The 20,303-nt window shown below is 45.6% G+C and overlaps 1 pseudogene; it reads left to right on the plus strand.

Annotated features, from left to right (window-relative positions):
• The first annotated feature begins 1,271 nt into the window (after nt 1–1,271).
• On the plus strand, nt 1,272–1,667 carry LOC116913734 (annotated as a pseudogene).
• The last annotated feature ends 18,636 nt before the right edge of the window (nt 1,668–20,303 follow it).

Consider the following 20,303-nt stretch of genomic DNA (forward strand, 5'->3'; position numbering starts at 1 on the left):
TACCTTAGCAGGGACAGAGAAGACAGAGACAGTCTTTACTTTATATTGGGAGACATTGCGAGTATTTGCTTCATGCACAGCACAAGACCAGCATGATGGCAAGCTTGAAGACTCTGAAGAGAGCTGGATGATAAGTCACATTTATTCTTCAGACCCTGACCCCAATGAGCATGAAATAAACAACTGAAGGACAAAGTAAAACAATCAAATAATCCATATTAAAGTGTTAAGTTGGATATTGCACCATCAGACGCCATATCAGTTGGGGGTCTCAGCAGGAAACAGATGGTATACTCAAGCTGGATAACTGAGGAGAGCTTAATGAGAGTACTATTTTGGAATATGGGGGAAGGGCTTAGGGAACGCACAAGGGCTTATATGCAGCACCTCCAAGTTTGAAGAGACCAATATGAAGAGACCTGCCTGAAGCCAGAAGTACCTCTATGTAGAGAGGTTGACTTAACAAAACGTTGGCAACCCAGGGATGCTCCAAGTTGAAGGAGACTAAAAGCAGATGCTCCCAACTTTCTCCTCCCACTCCAATCTCCATTCCCAGCTGATTCATTCTATTGATTAACCCCAACCTGAATCCAAAGGTCAAAGGAGCCCAGGGAACCTCCCCAAGTACAAAGAAGGATTGGCAGGGACATGAAGAGACCAAAAGATGATTCCCAGCCCAGCAAATAATATGAGAATATCCCACTTAGCACTCTTTCTGGGCCATGCAGGGCTACATCCATGTTTTGGGAAATGAGTGAGCTTTAAAGAGCTAAGGACAGAACGGCCAATGACCTTGAATGAAGTGAAAAGGATGGGAGCAAGTGTGTGGTCCATAAAGACGGGGTGGCCTGTGAAGGTGGGGTGGCCCATGGAGGTTGGGGTGACCTGCACAGGTGGGATGGTCGTGATAAATTGCAGCAGAGATCTCAGTCTTTCTTCTCTCTCCAGCTCCAAGTTGTGGAAATCTTGGGCTTTCCTTCTTCCTTCCAAAAGTTGGACTCACAACCTGAAAGACTAAATGTCAGAAGACAACAAGGCCTTAAAGGGAACAGAGAGGAGTCGCATGTGCTTCTCTGAGTCTGAGGACTAGCAAAGCAGGTCAGTGCTTTGTGGACCAGAGGAGATCCCTCATCCTCCATCACAGAAGGATGAATTCCTCCACTTCCTAGATGGAGCAGGGAGCCAAAAGGTCTAAGAAAGTTAGAGCAGTAACTAGAACTTCCATGAGTACGAAGGTGGCACTGTGCTTAAGATTATCTGGTTGGCCTTTCCAACTTGGGCCCAGCAGAATGGCTCCCGCAAAGAAGGGTGGCAAGAAGAAGAAGGGCCGTTCTGCCATCAACGAGGTGGTGACCCGAGAATACACCATCAACATTCACAAGCACATCCATGGAGTGAGCTTCAAGAAGCGTGCTTCTAGGGCACTCAAAAAAATTCGGAAATTTGCCATGAAGGAGACGGGGACTCCAGATGTGCGCGTAGACACCAGGCTCAATAAAGCCATCTGGGCCAAAGGAATAAGGAATGTTCCGTACCGCATCTGAGTACGTTTGTCCGGAAAGCGTAATGAGGATGAGGATTCACCAAACAAGCTCTACACACTGGTAACTTACGTGCCTGTTACCACATTCAAAAATCTACAGACAGTCAATGTGGATGAGAACTAACTGCTGAATGTCAAATAAAGTTACAGAACTGCAAAAAAAAACAAACAAACAAACAAACAAAAGATTATCTCATTGGCCAGAGGAAAGGTGATTGTCAAACAATCAACATAAATCAGGAAAAAATAACAAACCCAGTGGAACCACTGGGGCATTGTATATAACATTATGAACTTCTGGAATCCATGATTCATTATGCCCATAGCATAGAAAAAGAAACTGAGGTTCAAAATGTCAAGTGTTCCAGGACAGAGAATCATTAAATAAGATAGAACAAGGAACCCAGGTCTAAATCTTTTTTAATTTCCCCCATTTTAATGAAAGAATACTGCATGACAGCAACAAATGAGACTTGGAGACATACTGCTTGCTTAGAAAAAAGGGTCCCAAATAAATAAGATATTATTGTCCCAGGCATCCAGAGGCTGAGTTGGAACTGCAGACACCAGGTGACAGTTCAGAGAGCTGTGACCCGGAAGAAGTAACGAGCGAGTCTGTGGCAGAAGCACAGTATGAGCTAATGTCAGGTTTCCACAGAGGCCATGCTCCCCCTCTTCAGAACTTTGAACCATTCTACCACACGGGCCACCCTCTTTGACAGTCTATATAGGGACCAGCCACCATCCCCTAGTCTAGAACTACAATCCAAATCCTACTGCATGCATAAAAAACAAATTTTCAAACATACACAGACAGGGCTCATGTTTAGTCTGTATGTCCTGCCATTAGTCTGTGTGTCCTGCCCACCCCTGTCCGCTGAATGACAATGAAATGAGAAGCAGGCTCCAGGCCAATAGCCCAGACATCAAGCATGAGTAGTAGTGGCTGCTGACATCCATGCTCTACCCATGTTTATAACATTTTTATCTTCTCTCTGGAGCAGAGTCTTTGTTAGGATAGCCTTCCCCATTTGTAATATTTTCAGTGTGAAAAATCCAGGTCATTATTTCTTATTTAGGCCATGTCTGCCAAAGAGTACCACCAGATGGTAGAAGGGTCAGTGTTGCTCTTAGTGGCTTCGTGACTGATGTGACCAATATGTTTGAGTCGATGTGATTTGGTGTTTAAGGAAGGAAGACAGAAGGATGAAGGGACAACAAAGAAAAGCAATGATTGGCCAAACAGCAGTTCCTCTAAAGCGCTAATAAATGGCAGTCAGGAATCAGCCCCATGGTGGGTCTCCCTGTGCTCTACATCATATGTGAGCTGTACATCTGAGTCACAAGTCGGGGCAAATGGCTCAGACAATAAAGGGTTTGCTGTAAAAGTGTGAGAATTGAAGTTTGATTCACAAACTCACATTTTACAAAAATTGGCTTGAAGCCAGGGTGAGGGGAGGCCCCTCACTGACTCAGAGGAGAAGGGGAGGGAGAATAGGGGAAGGATTGTGGGAGGGGCTGGCCAGAAGGAGGGCAGTGAGCAGGATGTAAAGTGAATAAGTAGAAATAAATTAATTAATTTTTTAAAAAATCAGGACCCACTGGCCTACGGTGGCTGAAGACACTCAAGTGCCTGCTGGGGCACCACTATAATGAGAGAATGAGTGATGGGGAGATGGGGAATATGGAGGATGTGGGGGAGAGATGGGAGAGAAAGTGAAATGGGAGGATTTGTATACTGGACAAAGGTTGAACCGGAGAATTGACAGTAGTGAGGAAGAGCTGGATATCAGGAGCATACGCAACCCCTGAGGCCATGGGGATGGGCTGCCACCAAGGGCCATATCTGAGTTTATGGCTCTACTGCAGCCTAGGTCTGTGGTGATATCTGTGGCCCATGTTGTCACCAAAGGTCATTGGATGTCAGTGGTCTGAGCTACTGTCTGAGATCATGTTGATGTCTGGAGCCAAACATATCTGGGTGGCCTATGCTGCCACCTGAGGTTATGGTGATGTCCTGGCCTGGGTTGTTGCTGAAGGCCATGGATCCGTGACCCTGCTGCAGATGAGATTTGTGTTAATGACTATGAAACAAATTGCCAGAGGAGACCATGTGACGTTCATGGTCTAGGCTGCTACCTGAGATGATGTGAATGTCTGAGAGTCATACGGTTATAGGGAGGACAGGCTGATATGAGTGGCCTGTGCTGCCATCTGAACCCAGGCTGTCACCAGAAGCCGTGTCTGGATCCATGGTACTGTCACAGCCAGGATCTGTGTTGATGTCTGAGGCCTGTGATAGCTCTACAGACCAAACAGATGTCCCTGGTCTGGGCTGCCACCTGAGGCCATGTTAACGTTCAAGCACTATGCTGAGCTGGCACTGTACCTTATCTGTCTGCTGTGTGGTGGCTTAAGCATGAGAGAAATGCCTCCTTCACTCTCACTACCTGCAGTGGGGAGGTGAACTGGCCTTGTGACATGAGAATAGAAGATCTATGCCTGCCCCTCAATGGCTACAGCTCCCTGGAGAATGGGCCCTGCACTTTGCCTGGGCAGCACTGCAGAGCTGGCCCTGGTGGCACGGGTATAAGAGAGCTGGCCCCACCCATCGCCTGGATGAAACAGGAGAGCCTACCCGGGTGGTCTGGGAGCAAAACAGCAAATGGGCCAACCAACTCAATTTCCACCCAGGCCCAGATCAAGGGCTCTGAGTTGGCTGACCCCAAAATCTCTCCATCTATGAGCTGTTAGAATATGTAAAGAGGCAGGTTCTGCAGATCCGAAGGGCAACATCAAGATATACAAGCGAAGTCTTGGAGAAGATTCAGTGTTGATAGTGTAGCAGACACCAAAGGCCTCGAACCAGACCAAAGACTCACTGCAATGAGATTTGCAAATAAAGATGTATGGATGAAGGGGTGTGCAACCACGGCTTCCACAGCAAGACAGTGTTTTGTTTTGTTTTGTTTTGCTTCTAATTTTATATAATTTTTATAAAACATATGTACTTGTGTTTTTGTTTTCTTTTGGTGGGAGAGGTTGCAAGGGTAGGGAGCAGATTTGAAGTGACCAAGTGGAGAATGGGATTGGGGTACATTCACAATAAGAAGGTTTTTAAAACCCAGTATGGTGACACATTCTTATAATCCTAGCAATAGGGAGATATAAACAGGCATGTCCTTGGAGAAAAAAAGGATATCCCTGGGGCTCTTTGTACAACCAGCCTAGCTGAATGGGCAAGCATCAGGCCAGTCAGAGATCCTGTCTCATTAAACAAGATAATGTCTGGAGAATGAAATCCTAGGTCGGCCTCTGACCTGTATACACATTTACACACGTCCATACACACCTGCAAACACACACACACACACGCGTATGCACATTCACACATATACGAATCATTAGTACCAGTGCCTAGACCCCACTTTGGAAATTCTGATTTAGTGGACTGAAATGGAGCCAGAAATCAAAGGGAATTTTTAAAGGATGACAAATGCGGCCAGGGTTGAAAAGCACTGACACTCCTCGGTTCCACTGTCTCTGAAACCTCCTCCTGTTTCCCACACCCTGTTTATGCACCCCTAACACTACATGGAATAAAGCATGCTCAGGAGTTCTGACTAGTGGGGTGACCATCTAAAGCAGAAGTAGACCATCATAGTCTGTGCTGAGACAGCTGAGAGAGTGGTCCCTCAAATTCCTATATGGCCAGCTTACTCTGACCCTGGCAACGCACCCCACCTACACCAGAACTCAAACCCTGCCTTCTTGAATCTCTTCTGCTCACTTTGAACCTTGAGGACTCTCCAGCTAGCTTCAGCACTGCTCCTAGACACAACAGTAGACAAGCCCTTCGGCTGCCCTGACCTGGAGGTCCTACATACTTGAGAAAGGACCGAAACAGGGCTGAGTATTTCTTGCTTGGTGCCCTCCTAGGTTGATTTGCCCCATATCTGAAATCTTCTCCCTGGTGCTAATGTCCTATTGTCCTGGAGCCCTAAATCCAGAGGCCATTTGCTAAGAAATGCTTGGATTTGTGAAATTATATGGACCTTTATAGCACACTTACGAAGATGAATAAATTCCTGCTCGCATGGTCCAATTTGCTGCTCTAACGTGACACTTCTATGTCATAATCACCTCTTCTTTCAGCCAGTTATGGCCAAGGCTGTTAGGGATTTATTAGAAGCATTTTATAATGTGCTTTACAAGATGTTGTTGAAGCCGTGGCTTTGTTTATGGGGAAAAGAGGAAGGGGGAGGCAAAAGGATGGGAAGAAGAATAAGAGGGAGAAAGGAGCTGGTGTCAGGGCACGCAGAAGCTTCTGGAAGTACTTCCCGAGGGATATGCTAACCAGGAACTCTCTCTCCACCCTCCACCCCGACTCCCATCCCTGCTCACCCACCACTTGAAGAACTTTGATCTCTCACTTCTACAATATTATTGATCTTCAGAGGTAGGAAAGGAGAGGGAAAAAGATACAGACATCAAGGAGATTTCAAGATAAGACTGGGGAGGAAGGGATCTCCTTTATAGCCAGTGAAATATCAGAAAGCTCTGCTGGAAATGAACTTTCCACCTCTGTTCTTTCTCCCAAAGAAAAGAAAGGAAGGAGAAAGTGTAGGGGAGGAAACCTAAGTTACGGACTTCCAAGTCCTTAGTGTTAACTGGAGATGGTTCATCCTCACCGAGGAAGGGTTAAATGGAAGGTGATTGCAGACTAGGCAAGAGGAGTCTTAGAATTCATTATTTACTGGCCTGGAACTGAAGACACAAGATGTACAAGTGGAAGTCCCCGGAGAACTCACCCTACGAGGAACACTCACACTTGAAAGCCACACACAACTCCATGTGCTAAATGTCTTCATAGAGTTGTGCATGAAGAGCAACAGTTGCAAAAGTAGAAATAACAGGTTTTCTGGGTCATGAGGAATGAGCTCTAAGCTAGACCTTCAGAGTAGAAGTTCTTTTTCCAGTGAGGAACATAACTTTGCATCAGAAACCAGAGTAAGGGGGCCGAGGCAGTAGGAATGTTAGAGGCAGCTGTTCATACCATAAGCAGGAGTCTCGCATTATCAGGCACCTAAGCTTTCGTAGTGGCTGGAAGACAAAGGTGAATAAGCCAGTCAAAGCCTGTGACTCAATGAATTAGATACAACCACCTGTCACTGAGACCTAGGTCCTGGGGAGGATTACCAGACAAAGACCAAGAAGACAAAATATGCCCAAAAGTTCTGTACAAAAATAGCTGGAAGTCCAGGTGGCTGCAGGTAGTGCTGATCAAAACTAGAAAGGGAGCTGGTAGCCAAGTCAGGAGTGGACTTCTTACTCTCAGGGAAAAAGAGATGTCACAGCTTGATTTTCAAAAGATCCTTAACCCAGCAGCCATAAACACTCCAGTACTCCAACCTCCATGTGACCATGCAAAGTCCTCTGAGCTCCAAGACATGTGTCTAGGGCTAGAGTGTGAACTACCAGATGAATCAAGAGCTCCCTTGAGTGTGAAGAAGAAAGGAACATGTAAACTAGTAGATAAGGTTGTGCCAAAGAGACAGAGGAGCCTACTCAAAGGAGTTCCCAGAAGACAAAAATGGAAGAACTTGAACACTAAAGAAACAACACTGTAGTGGATTACAATCCAGATATGAAGAAAATTCCCATGAGTCAATATTGATTCAAATAAATGAGGAACTATTATGTAACTGAGTGAGGACAAGGAGACAAACCTCCCATAGATAGTTATTAGGCTGGGCTCCCAGACATGGAGTTCCAGCCCCTTCTCTGCTACCCATTCTGAGAGGACTACTCTTGTCCATTTGCTTGGAGAGAGTAGAAAGTGCACAAGAGAGGAGGCACCAAGTTACTTTGCAGAGGAGAACCTGGCAGGCTGTACCTCAGCCTGATGACCAAGGTCAATATCATCAGTGAAGACACACAATGGCAATGTGTCCTTGACATGATGTCATGAGACTATCATTTCACGTCCCCCAGAAGAGCCGACTTCAGCCTAAGCACGAGAAACACCAGAGAAACTCTGATGGAGGAGCATAGAGCAAAACACCCCCATAATACTCATTTTAAAAAAAAGCATATTACAAATAAGGAAAGCCTGAGAAAGTGTCAAAGCCAAGAGTAGCCTAGGAAACATGAGGAATAAATGCACTGTGGGATCCTGGGACAGAAAGGATGTTGATGGCAAACATGAAATCCAAAGCGTGAAGTTTTGTCAAGAGCAAGGGCCAAACGTTTTATTATAAACTGTGCTGAACATATAAAATACTGGGCAAGAAAGAGAGATCTACAAACTCACTGTATTATTCTTGAACATTCTCTGTAAATATGTTTTATATTAGTTTTTAAAAGATCTTTGGATTGTTGTGTGCAAGCTAAGCGCCAGGAGAACAGAGAATGGTTCTGAGCATTAGGGGACTGTGGAGACGGGGAGTTGGCGGGAAAGTGAGAGGGTGAGAGTTTGGAGTCGATGATGACAACTAGAGTAAGGTTAACCCCCAGGGGGGATCAGGTTGAGGAGTATGGGTGGAAGCAGAGCTCCAGCTGGAGGCTCACCAAATCTGAGAAGCTCACCACAGCCCCGTGACATTTGAATGGCTCTATAGAGAAAGCAGAGAGGAAGGGGCTGAGGCTATAGCAGTTTAGCACCATCTATGCTGTATTCAAAACAGTGAAACCCAATCCACTCTTCATGCAAAAGTTCTGTGGACATCTACTCTTCATCAGATCCTTGTCTGGCTATAATTAGAGCAAAGAAGGTTAAGAGAAGAAGATATGTTGTCAATAGACAGTGGAGGCTGCTGCATCAGGCTGCCCTAAGTGCCATGACAAACATAAAGGAGGGACATGGAACTGCTAGTGTAGAGAGTGATTATACTGGGCATTAGACAGAGGCTTAAAGGACTTGTGGAAATGAACCACCTGGGAAAAGAGCATTTGGAGGTAGAAAACAGGTCTATTCATGGAGTGGGGTTCAAATGAGAGTTGATGGAACATAACTAAAGGAGCTGTCAGAGAGTGAGAAACTGCTCATTTGGGAAGAGGACATGCAAAAGGAAGGAGTCCTCGTGACTGAACAGTGGCATGTGGAGTCTTTGGCCTTGGAAACAAGCAAGGATCTTCCTCTGTACTCATCTGAGAGGAGACGAGTCCATGGTATGTAAGTATGAGAGCTGGCATGTGCATAGAGGCAGAGGTAGAAGGCACTCTGTACTAGTGTGAGCAATATTTGCTTGAATTTCTAAAACAAAAATACAACTCTGCAGAAGGAAGGTTGGAGACAGGTAAAAGCCACAATCCAAGAGAGAAGAAAGGGGTCCTGAGCTGAGGCAACAGACATGCATAGGTTTCCTCCCGATGATGTAAGAAATTATCACACATCTTCAAACCACACCAATTGTCTCCCATTCTAGAGTTCAGCTGTTAAAGGAGCAGACTATGCTAAAATCAAGCACCCTGCAGAGCCAAGACCCCCTCTGAAGGTTTTAAGGGAGTGTCCAATCCCTAGCAACCATATCTTTTCTGTCCTGCCACTTTCAAAGTCACCAGCACAGTCTCCTCAAGTCTCTCTGACACTACCTCCCTCTCCTACGTGTAAGGAGCCCTGGTGATCACTGGGCCTACAAAAATATTCTAGTGGTCTCTTGGCTTCAAGCTCAGCTGACTTATAACGCCAATCCCCTCTGCAACCTAATTCACCATCATCACAAAATTAATCTGTCCAGATCCCAGGAATTATGGCATTGACTTTAATGTGGGGAATGGGACATGAATTGGTCCACTTACCCCAGGTATGGAGTACAACCAGTTGCCTGTAGCAGGTTTTGGCAGGGTAGGACTGCATGCCTGCATGGCAGGAGGTGTGGGCATTCTGGAGTCAGATGATGTGGGAGCATATCACAGCTCTGTAGCCATAGGCAAAGCCAGGACAAACATTCCATCTCTCTGAGTCTCATGTTTCTGTTAAAGGAATATAGTAGCATCTACCTTGTGTGGTTTCTTAAAGGATTAAAAGCTGCAGAGTAATAACACTATAAATAGTAAATATTGGTATTGTGGACAATGGACTCATAGGTACAGTAAGGATGAGGAAAAAGAAAAAACCCCAGTGTGCAATATTCAGCCAGCTTTTGATCAGAAACTACAGAGAGCCCCAAAGGATGGGCCAGCAGAGAATGGCAGGCTGAAAATAAGTGACATCTCCTACATGTTGGGTCTGGGGTCTCTGAGGACCACCAAGAAGTCACATGCTACAGGGTGACTTGGGACTAGTACCCCTCTCCTGGGGGACTAGTACCCATTCCTGTCCTCGTAAGTCAGCAGGGGTCAGATCCAATGACCACTGTCACCACAAAGCAAAAGTACCTGGCACCTGGCACACAATGCACTTGGTAAACCTCGATTGCCTGACCTGTTAACCAGGAAGCTGTTGAGTGTTAACCCCTGGAGGTTGGTAGCTAAAGCGCTCTGTCACTCCACGACATTTCCCAGTCTGCCTCCGTGCTGCAGTTTGACTGTTCAGTCTCAAACGGCTCAAATCTAATTGGCATTCATTTTAGTTACTTTTCTACTGCTGTGAAGAGACAACATTCCTAAGACAACTTATAAAAAGAAACATGTGACTGAGAACTTGAGAGCTTGCTTACAGTTTCAGAGAGTGAGTCCACAACCCTCAGGGCAGGATTGCAGAGGCAGGCAGGCATGGCACTGAGGAAGTGGCTGAAAGCTTACATCTGATCCACAAGCAAGAAGGAGAGACAGAGACAGAGACAGACAGACAGACAGAACTCCTGTGCCTGACATGGGCTTTTGAAACCTGACACATGTCTTCTAACAATGTCACTCCTCCTAATCCTTCTTAAATAGTCCACAAACTGGTAACCAAACATTCAAACATGTGAGTCTATTGGGGCCGCTCCACAGCCTTATAACCTTAGTGAAAAGGGAGGGGCTTGAAGAGATGACTGGGCTGTTGGGTCAATATCATTATCAAGGGACTAGATAAGCTACCTGAGACTGGATTCTGACAGGAAGGACATTTGCCTTGTTTTGTTTTGTTTCTTTCTCGGTCTTGCACATGCTCCCCTACCCTGTCACCATGCCCTCAGCAGATACTCCTGCTGTGCTCCTAAACTTCCTAGCTTCCAAATAAGCCTCTGGCGTTTATCAGTCACCTTAGTCTCTGGCTCTGTTACAGTTCCAGGAAATAGAATAAAGAAACCCAGGAAACTGTGCGGGCAGGAATTAAAGAGCAGCCTTGGGAACAGGCCTCCAAATCAGATAAAGGAGAGCTCCATTTTTTTTTTTTTGCAGGTCAACAATTTTTAATAATTCTCTACAGACTTAGACATCCAATTAAAATTCCTCAAGGGCAGACACTGGGCCCCATTCATCTCTGTGTACCAAAAATCTAACACTGGGTGGCATCATTAGGAGTTCAAAGGAAAGAAAGAACGAGGGAAGGGAGGGGGCCCCAAAAGAGAGAATGAGGAAAAGGGAGGGGAGACGGACAGAAGAGAAGAGGGAAGGAAAGGAGACAGAAGGGACGGAGGGGAGAAGGTGCGGGAGTAAAGGAACAGATGGGGGAATAAAACTATGAGTCTTTCCTGGGTCTGGAGGAAGCATTTAAAGCCTGTGGCTTTTTTAGTGACTGCTTAGTACCTATTTTCCCTGCCAGTAGTTCCTCTGGTACAGCAGTTCCCTAAGCACTTAAAAGTCACAGAAGTAGATGACCAGACAAGAGACACATTGGACATTTCTCCCCTGCCAGGCAGGCCAGCCCATGTACCATGTTCACACCCGGGACATGTCCAGCATTCTAACTGGAGCTTTGTAGGCATGAAGAGAGGAACAGATGGGAGGCCCACAGAAGCCACAAGGCCACTCTCCCTATGGACACTCTGCCCTACAGTGTTATCCCAAGGTCAGCAGCAGCTGCAGTCCATCTGGACCCTGAAGCCAACCCAGAACATTGTGACTGCTATTATGTATCTTTGTTTATACTAGATTTAGCATTACACTCTTTACTGTAGTTTTCAACATCGCAGAGCTCGCTTTGACCATGCCGCTACAGAGAAATGGTTTTTCTGTAGTTGAGGACTGGATCTGTGGAGACCTGGTCTCTTCCCCTTGTCTGCTTGGATGATCAGGGAACGAGAAGCTGAGCAGGCCCCTGTAACTTCGCATATAAGCTAAGCATAGTCAGTGAATAGTCTCATCCCATTCTCAGACTCTGTTCCTAAGTCCTTGACACTCATAGTCAGCCACCCACACGTGTGACAGGAAGAATGAACTGAGAACCAAGTACCTGCCCTTTTCTAGTCCGGTTATATTAAAATGTACCTGTGGGATATTAGTATAGTCCAGTGATAACTTGGAGAGGCTAATACCTTTGAAATGTTGCATTGATATGGTTTCCCTAGAAACAAGAGATACACAATATTTTAGTAAACAGGGTCACATGAATGGTTCAGCACCTTAGGGGGTTAGAACCACCCACAGACTGCACTGTGTTCCCCAGGGGAGGGAGGCATAGCAGAGCAAGAGGGTATGTGCGCCATGGGCTGTTTATATATAATAACACCAGTCGGTTTGGGGATAGAAGGATAATGGTGATAGTTTAGAACGCTGTCCTAGGGTGATTTGGGGCAGGGAGATTGGGGATCACAGGAGATAAAGGAGCTGGTTGGATTTGAAATGGGTTTTCTGGTACATGAGATGGACATTCATACATAAATTGTTCCCTGTCTCTAAGAATGAGAGCTGGGAGAGGCAGTTTCTTTCTAGTCAATGAGACCTATCTAATATGTCAAAATATCACAAATACCAGGAATAATTCAGCAGAGGGGAAGTGCAGGCAATCTCGTCCTCACCATCGTGAACAGAGACAAAGCAGCATTAAGTTAACAGCGGTCAGACCAGCACAGCAGAGCTCTAGAGAGCTCCCGGCCTCTCTGCTCAGACCACTTCCCTGTGATACAAGGCTTCCTTCTCAGCCTGCCTCCCACTATCATATTGCCTTGACTGTGCCTGGGCTAGGCCAGAAAGAGCATGCAGAATAGGAAACCAGGGCTGTATACAGTATCACTGGGTGATTTGCTTGTCCTTATCTCCATGGACCTTCCAGAACCCACCAAACCCAATTAAAAAAAAAATCCTCCCTTATCAACTCACAAACACATGATCTTAAGGACAAAACAACCCAGGGTATATCTGCCTTGGCATGCTGTCACCTCCCCTAGAAAAGGCCCAGTTCACTCTATCCAATACCTCCTGCTCAGCAGCCTGCATGGAAGAAGGTGGAACACACCATGCATACACACACACACACACACACACACACACACACACAGGGGGAGGCAACTTCGTACTCACATAATGTAGCTTTGTGGGCACTAAAGACTGCCACTGAAAGTCTTTGTCTCCCAAGCACCTGTCAATTAATGCAAGGAACCCCCTTAAAATCTTTTTGTTAAATAACCTTATTAAAAAATGGGGTTCAGAGCTAAACAAAGAATTCACAGCTGAGGAATGCCGAATGGCTGAGAAACACCTAAAGAAATGTTCAATATCTTTAGTCATAAGGGAAATGCAAATCAAAACAACCCTGAGATTTCACCTCACACCAGTGAGAAGGGCTAAGATCAAAAACTTAGGTGACAGCAAATGCTGGCAAGGATGCGGAGAAAGAGGAACACTCCTCCATTGTTGGTGGGATTGCAGACTGCTACAACCATTCTGGAAATCAGTCTGGAGGTTCCTCAGAAAACTGGACATTGAACTGCCTGAGGATCCAGCTATACCTCTCTTGGGCATATACCCAAAAGATGCCCCAACATATAACAAAGACACGTGCTCCACTATGTTCATATGGCCTTATTTATAATAGCCAGAAGCTGGAAAAGAACCCAGATGCCCTTCAACAGAGGAATGGATACAGAAAATGTGGTACATCTACACAATGGAATATTACTCAGCTATCAAAAACAATGACTTTATGAAATTAAGTAGGCAAATGGTTGGAACTGGAAAATATCATCCTGAGTGAGGTAACCCAATCACAGAAAAACACACATGGTATGAACTCATTGATAAGTGGCTATTAGCCCAAATGCTTGAATTACCCTAGATGCCTAGAACAAATGAAACTCAAGACGGATGATCAAAATGTGAATGCTTCACTCCTTCTTTAAAAGGGGAACAAGAATACCCTTGGCAGGGAATAGAGAGGCAAAGATTAAAACAGACACAGAAGGAACACCCATTCAGAGCCTGCCCCACATGTGGCCCATACATATACAGCCATCCAATTAGACAAGATGGATGAAGCAAAAAGTGCAGGCCGACAGGAGCCGGATGTAGATCGCTCCTGAGAGACACAGCCAGAATACAGCAAACACAGAGGCGAATGCCAGCAGCAAACCACTGAACTGAGAATAGGACCCCCGTTGAAGGTATCAGAGAAAGAACTGGAAGAGCTTGAAGGGGCTCGAGACCCCATATGTACAACAATGCCAAGCAACCAGAGCTTCCAGGGACTAAGCCACTACCTAAAGACTATACATGGACTGATCCTGGACTCTGACCTCATAGGTAGCAATGAATATCCTAGTAAGATCACCAGTGTAAGGGGAAGCCCTGGGTCCTGCTAAGACTGAACCCCCAGTGAACTAGATTGTTGGGGGGAGGGCGGCAATGGGGGGAGGATGGCAATGGGGGGAGGATGGGGAAGGGAACACCCATAAAGAAGGGGAGGAGGGAGGGGATGTTTGCCCGGAAACCGGGAAAGGGAATAACACTCGAAATGTATATAAGAAATACTCAAGTTAATTAAAAAAAAATCTTTTTGTTAGCATCAAATATCACCACATCGCCCACCCCCTGCCGTGCCCATTTCCTTGTACCCTTCATGAAATGCCAAGATGGTGTTGGCTTTGAAATCTTTGCCACACTTTCTTTACAAGTCAATGAATTTTTCAGAGCTTGAACTCCCCCATCTATAACATGGGAATAATAACACTTTCCTTGTAAAAATGATTAAAAGGATACCATGTGTGGATCTCTGAGTAGAGTACATAGATCAAAAGATATAATGATGGTTTTAATGTTCACAAGCTTGGTGACGAAGGCCCCTTAACATTGGAAAGTAGCATAGCTGGGTGCCCAAGAGCAGCAAGGCCCCTGCCTATAGGAGAAAAGGCCTGGATGAGAAGAACTGAAATGTGTAGTCTTCCCCCACCCACCCAGTCTGACTAACGTATGCTCCTAAGCCCTAGCCTTGCCTAAGGAGACTTCTCAATGGGGGCCAATTCATGCTCACTGGATGGCTCTTAAAAATAATACAACAAGCTAAGACCCTAACTAGAGATCTCTAGGCACCAGATAACCAACCTCCCAGACAAGTGTCACATTTGTGTATAGCACAACCCAAAAGGATAATAATTAATAATTATCATTGGCTACTGAGTTGCACATCAAAAAGGCAGGATGGATGGTATAATTGCCCTGTGTGTCCAATTATAGACTACAGTGGAGATAATAATAGGATTAATTAACCTGGAAAAGACTTAACAAAAGGATCTGTGACAGCAAAACAGTAGCCAGGGAACCTGGAGCCCAGAGGGAGAGAGACAGCTGGCCCATGTCACTGACAGGAGGCCTTTTGGCACAGAAGGCCACCATTGTTCTCATGAGGGATAACATGTCTGCTAACAGTCAGTCCCAGAGGGACAGTTCTGGTCTCCTGGCCTGAGATTCCAAGTGCTCAAGAGGCCCCTGCAGGTGGAATGCTCTCATAGAGGCTCTGTGGAGGCTGAGGCATGACTGGAGGCTTGCCCAAAAATGAGCTAGGAAGAATGATAAGCTTCTCCTCCCTTTGTGTCACCAATCCTGTTCTTGGTGCCCCAACAAAGGGCAGTGACAAGGGGCCATGCTACTCATTTATGCTCCACATTTGGATTATGAAAGAGCCGGCTGCCTGCTGGAGGCTGTTAAATCCCTGCACAGGGACCAGAATGAAGCCACTCCCCTGTCCAGGAAAAATGGCTTGCAGGATCAAAGCTGGATGGTCTGGGACAATGACTAGCCCCTGGAAGCAAAGGCTTCGTTGGCTAGGCTGGTTTGGCTTTTACTTTGGCACCGAGGTGGCATTGGTCGTCTGCTCTCAGCTTTGCACACATGACACACCCAGGCCTGCACTTCTCAGTCTAGCCACACAGCATCCCCAAATCTCCTCCCGTCTGCTCTACCCACCAGCCCTCCTGGGTTACAGGCAAAGGAGATCCAGAGGAACTTAGTCTTCAGCAGTTCCCTTGGCTTCTCTTCCCTTGTAGCCTGCTGACTTCTTGTCATGCTCCTCCTCTGGGAAGTTCACTCAGGCCAAGGTTGACACTCCCTCGAATTTCTCTGTATGTCCCAGACCATGCAGAAATGGTACTCAACAGTGTCAGTACCATGCACGTGCAGCACGCTTTTTCAATTAAAGGGCCATCACCTAAGGGCAGCCATTGTATCATTGGCTTCTCAAAGGGTTTGGGGCATCTCAAAGGTTTTCATTAAACTCCCATCAAATGAATGGATTATAAATAAATGACTTTAACAGCTTGCCCACTATATGCTAAGCATTGTCACTTGCATTTAACTCTCACAACAACCCTGTAAGGTAGATATGATTATGCCTCTTTACAGATAAGGAACCATGAAGCAAAGAAATTAATTACTCTGTTTAAGGGGCTACAGCTGGAAAATGACAGGGCTGGAATTTTCACAGAGCTCTTTTGCATCCCACAGTACTCTTTTGCACGTATCTTGTTGTGGCAAATAGGGTTTTATTTGCAATTTCAATCTCTGTAAACTAGGGCTGCAGCATCTAACACCATACACATTAGAATACATCCTCCAGAACCAAAAATGTATGCACCTCAGAGAGCACAACAGAGACACTGTAGGTCTTTTCCAGCAAGTTCAGAGCTCTCGCAACCTGTGCTTGGGCCAAAGCAAATAAACCTCAGCACCTTGATCTCTCTCTCTCTCTCTCTCTCTCTCTCTCTCTCTCTCTCTCTCTCTCTCTCTCTCTCTCCTCTCTCACACACACACACACACACACACACACACACACACAGCAGATGAGGTGTTTCTTACATAGGCTTTCTATTGCTATGAAGAGACACACCATGACCGTGACGACAACAATAAAGGAAAATATATAATTGGTGCTGGCTTACATTTCAGAGGTTTAGTCCATTATTGTCATGGCAGGAGGAATGGTAGCATGCAGGCTGACATGATGATAGAGAGGAGCTGAGAGTTCTACATCTGGGAAGTCAGACAGAAGAAAAACAGAGACACTGGGCTTGGCTTGAGCATCTAAAATGTCAAAGCCCACCCTCAGTGACACACTTCCTCTAAGAAGATCATACCTACTCCAACAAGTCCACACCTCCTAATAGTGCCACCTCCTATGGGCCTCTGGGAGCCATTTTCATTCAAACCAGATGGGTGGCTCTGTGCTTCATATTTGGAGGTTCAGTGCAACACTAGGGCCTCCATGTACACAAAGTGTTTATGTCACTCAAAATCTGAACTCCTCAAAGTTAAGGTATCCCCAGGTCTCCTTTCAGAAAGACCTTGGAGAAGAGACCAGGAGCCTGGAAGGAACAGAGGAATGAAGGAGAGATTAGAAGCAGTATTTCCTCCTGGTGAGGAACAGGATGTCTGTATTTGAAGCTAGACACTCAGAAAGCCATGGTCCCAAGCTCTGACTAAGCTCTAGACAAGAGAGAAGAAGAGAGGGGCCAAAGTGGCCAGCCCTAGGTCTCTGGAAAACCGTGACCTGGGTCTTCTTACCTCCTCCACTAACCAGGCCCAGGAAAGGAGCAGGGCTGCATCTAGGACACAAGGCCCCACAGTACACTATTTACTAAGAATCTGTTGCCAGTTGTGCTCATTACTGTTGATTATGCAACTAGATTAAGTGTTATGCAAATTAATAAGCTGTGGAAGGGAATAATAAATGAAAATGAAGTTGCTGGTTGTAAGAATGCCATACTGAACATTTCAGGGCGACTCAGTTAAAGTGTGTCATTAAAGCTTAGAGCTGCTGTAGAATAAAGTGTGGGTGAAATCACTGGGATTTGGAGAGCAGGCTGGGGAAGAGGCAGGCATAATGACAAAAAGCAGTGGTTGGAGCTTCCATGGGTCTGGAAGCTCCGGCTCCACTCTAAAGAAAGCCAGTTTGGAGCTAGATAATACAGTTCAAACCTGGTGGACACCAGGAAGTGGGGAGGAGCCTGAATGGCAGACCCTCCTTCAGCCAGGCCCTGGCAGGCAGTACATCTCCCAATATTTTAAACTAAAGTGAAATGGTAAGATGCACAGGTCTTGCATCTTCTTTTTTGTAACAATATATCCATTTCTCAAGAAGATAAATTATGATTGGGTTGTTCAGGCTGGCCTTGAACTTCTGGGCTCAAAATAATACCCCCCACCTCAGCCTCCCAAGTAGTGAAACTACAGGCCTATACTAGCACACCCAGTTCGCATGGCCAGCTTAGCAGCCTTGGATTTACAAGTTTCTGATGCCTATTACATCAGAGAGGATAACATCTTCCACAGCTGGAAGAAAGGCATGGAAAGTCTACAAAAGAAAAGACCTATAAAAATTTTTTAATGTGTAGGACAGGTGGGGAAGCCTGGTGATCATGTCTAAGACCCAATCGAAAGGCGTAACTAGTAACTCAACAGACTGTAACCTGCCCATTAATGTCACAAGTCTCATACCATAATCTCCCTTGAAAGGGGAGTATGCTAATCAGAGACTTTACTGAAAACAGTTTAATAGGATTCTAGCTCAGTGCCAGTAATCCTGTAAGCAAGGTCTTGAAACTTCCAAGCCCACCAGGAAGCTGCTGAAGCATTGGAGAGATGGCGCACATGAGTGTGTGTGTGTGTGTGTGTGTGTGTGTGTGTGTGTGTGTGTGCAAGTGAGCCATTTGTGTTTACATGTATGTATACAAGTGATCTTTGGCAGCTGGCTCATGATAGGGAGTATAGAAATGTCTCAAAGACTTATTGGTCTTTCCTTGATGTTTCATGGCCACCAAGTTGGGACTGTGGTCTTTGCCTCTGTGTTAGTGTTTCTCCCCAAAACCTAACTTTTGTACATGTCCTGGGCCATCCTTCTCCTGACCTCTTTCTTGCCTCTCCCTGAGTTCCTTCACAACTCCCATCTACCCTGTGACTTGTCTTCCCTTCTTTAGTTAAAACTTCAAGAAGACAGTATAGAGAGATCTTTGCCGCCATATTGCCAACCATTCCCTGTTGAATAAACGTTGGGCCAGGAAAAAATGCTTATGAAATCCTTGACTTCTCACGTACCACAGGCAGGATGTGCCACCCCATTCAGTGTTATCTTTTGCTCCCTGGCCAGGTCTTTGTGTGAGGGAGCACATGCATAATTTCTCACTTTACCTTGACTCGCTCATTTCAGCAAACATTTATTGAATATTTATGCTTGGGAATTACCTCTGAGATAAAGGAAGTGGCCTCTGCCCACCTTCAAGTAAAGGGAACAGAAAGAATTACAAACACAATATAAACCACACTGGACTAGAAGCCAACATATCAAAGAATAACTCGGATATTGATTGACTAATGCTGAGCTCAATGGTGTGTGATCACTTGCATACATTCATGTGTGTTTCTCTCTCTCTCTCTCTCTCTCTCTCTCTCTCTCTCTCTCTCTCTCTCCCCCCATTTCTCCAACACTTCAGAAGCTCTTAACAGACTGTTACAGTTATTCAGTGCCGTGATACAGAACTCTAAACTTCTAAAAGAAAGTGAACTTGAAAAGCCAACTCCTGTGCTGGAAGATTCTTCTCATCTGCTACACTTGCTTAGGGTACATGGAGCTGGGTCCAGAAAACCCACTGAGAAGAAATTCTTCTCCTTCCTTCAGGGTGACTTTTCCAGCCATCTGCATGGAGGAGAAATGAAAACCCCACTACTTCCAGAGAAACCCTCTAAAAAGCCAGCTCCCCCTTGCCAGAAAACCAGTCTGCCTGAGCTACTTAACTGCTGGAAGCAACTCTGTCATCCCTTCATCTGCAGGGCTAATTAGCTCTTTGCCCTTTAACCTGGTTATAGACAGCGCTCCATGATTGCTGACTGCTTCACCTCATCTCACAGCACTTTGTCCTCTAACACACACACACACATACACACACACACTCACACACACTCACACACACACACTCACTCACACACATACACACACACTCACACACACATACACTCACTCACATACACACACACTCACTCACACATACACACACACAGTACAGATGTGCATGAATCTTGTCTAATGCATTTATAATTGTGAACATATTTTTACCTCTATAGAACATGTTGGCCAGTTTTATGGTTTTCTCTTGGCTAATTCTTTCTCTTCGCAGTCCTTTCCGGTCCCATGTTTTCTTGGATGTCTTCCCAAACCTGCAATCCCTCCAAGTAATCATAAAATAACCCCCACTGTGTTACTCTCCATGCCGTATCAGCATCTATGCATAAGCTTTTTGAAAGAGTTCAGTCTCTCTGGCCTCACCAATACACAGCTCAGGACTCAATAAATACAGGCCATCAGAGATAGGCAGCCTAAAGCAAAGCCCATGTTCTTTGTGAGGTTGGCTATTTAAAGGGGCAGGTTGTAACAAATGCATTTAGCTGCGTAGTAAGTGCTGTGGTGGAAACT

This window comes from Rattus rattus, chromosome 12 (genome assembly GCF_011064425.1).
Source record: "Rattus rattus isolate New Zealand chromosome 12, Rrattus_CSIRO_v1, whole genome shotgun sequence".
Classification (NCBI taxonomy): Eukaryota; Metazoa; Chordata; class Mammalia; order Rodentia; family Muridae; genus Rattus; species Rattus rattus.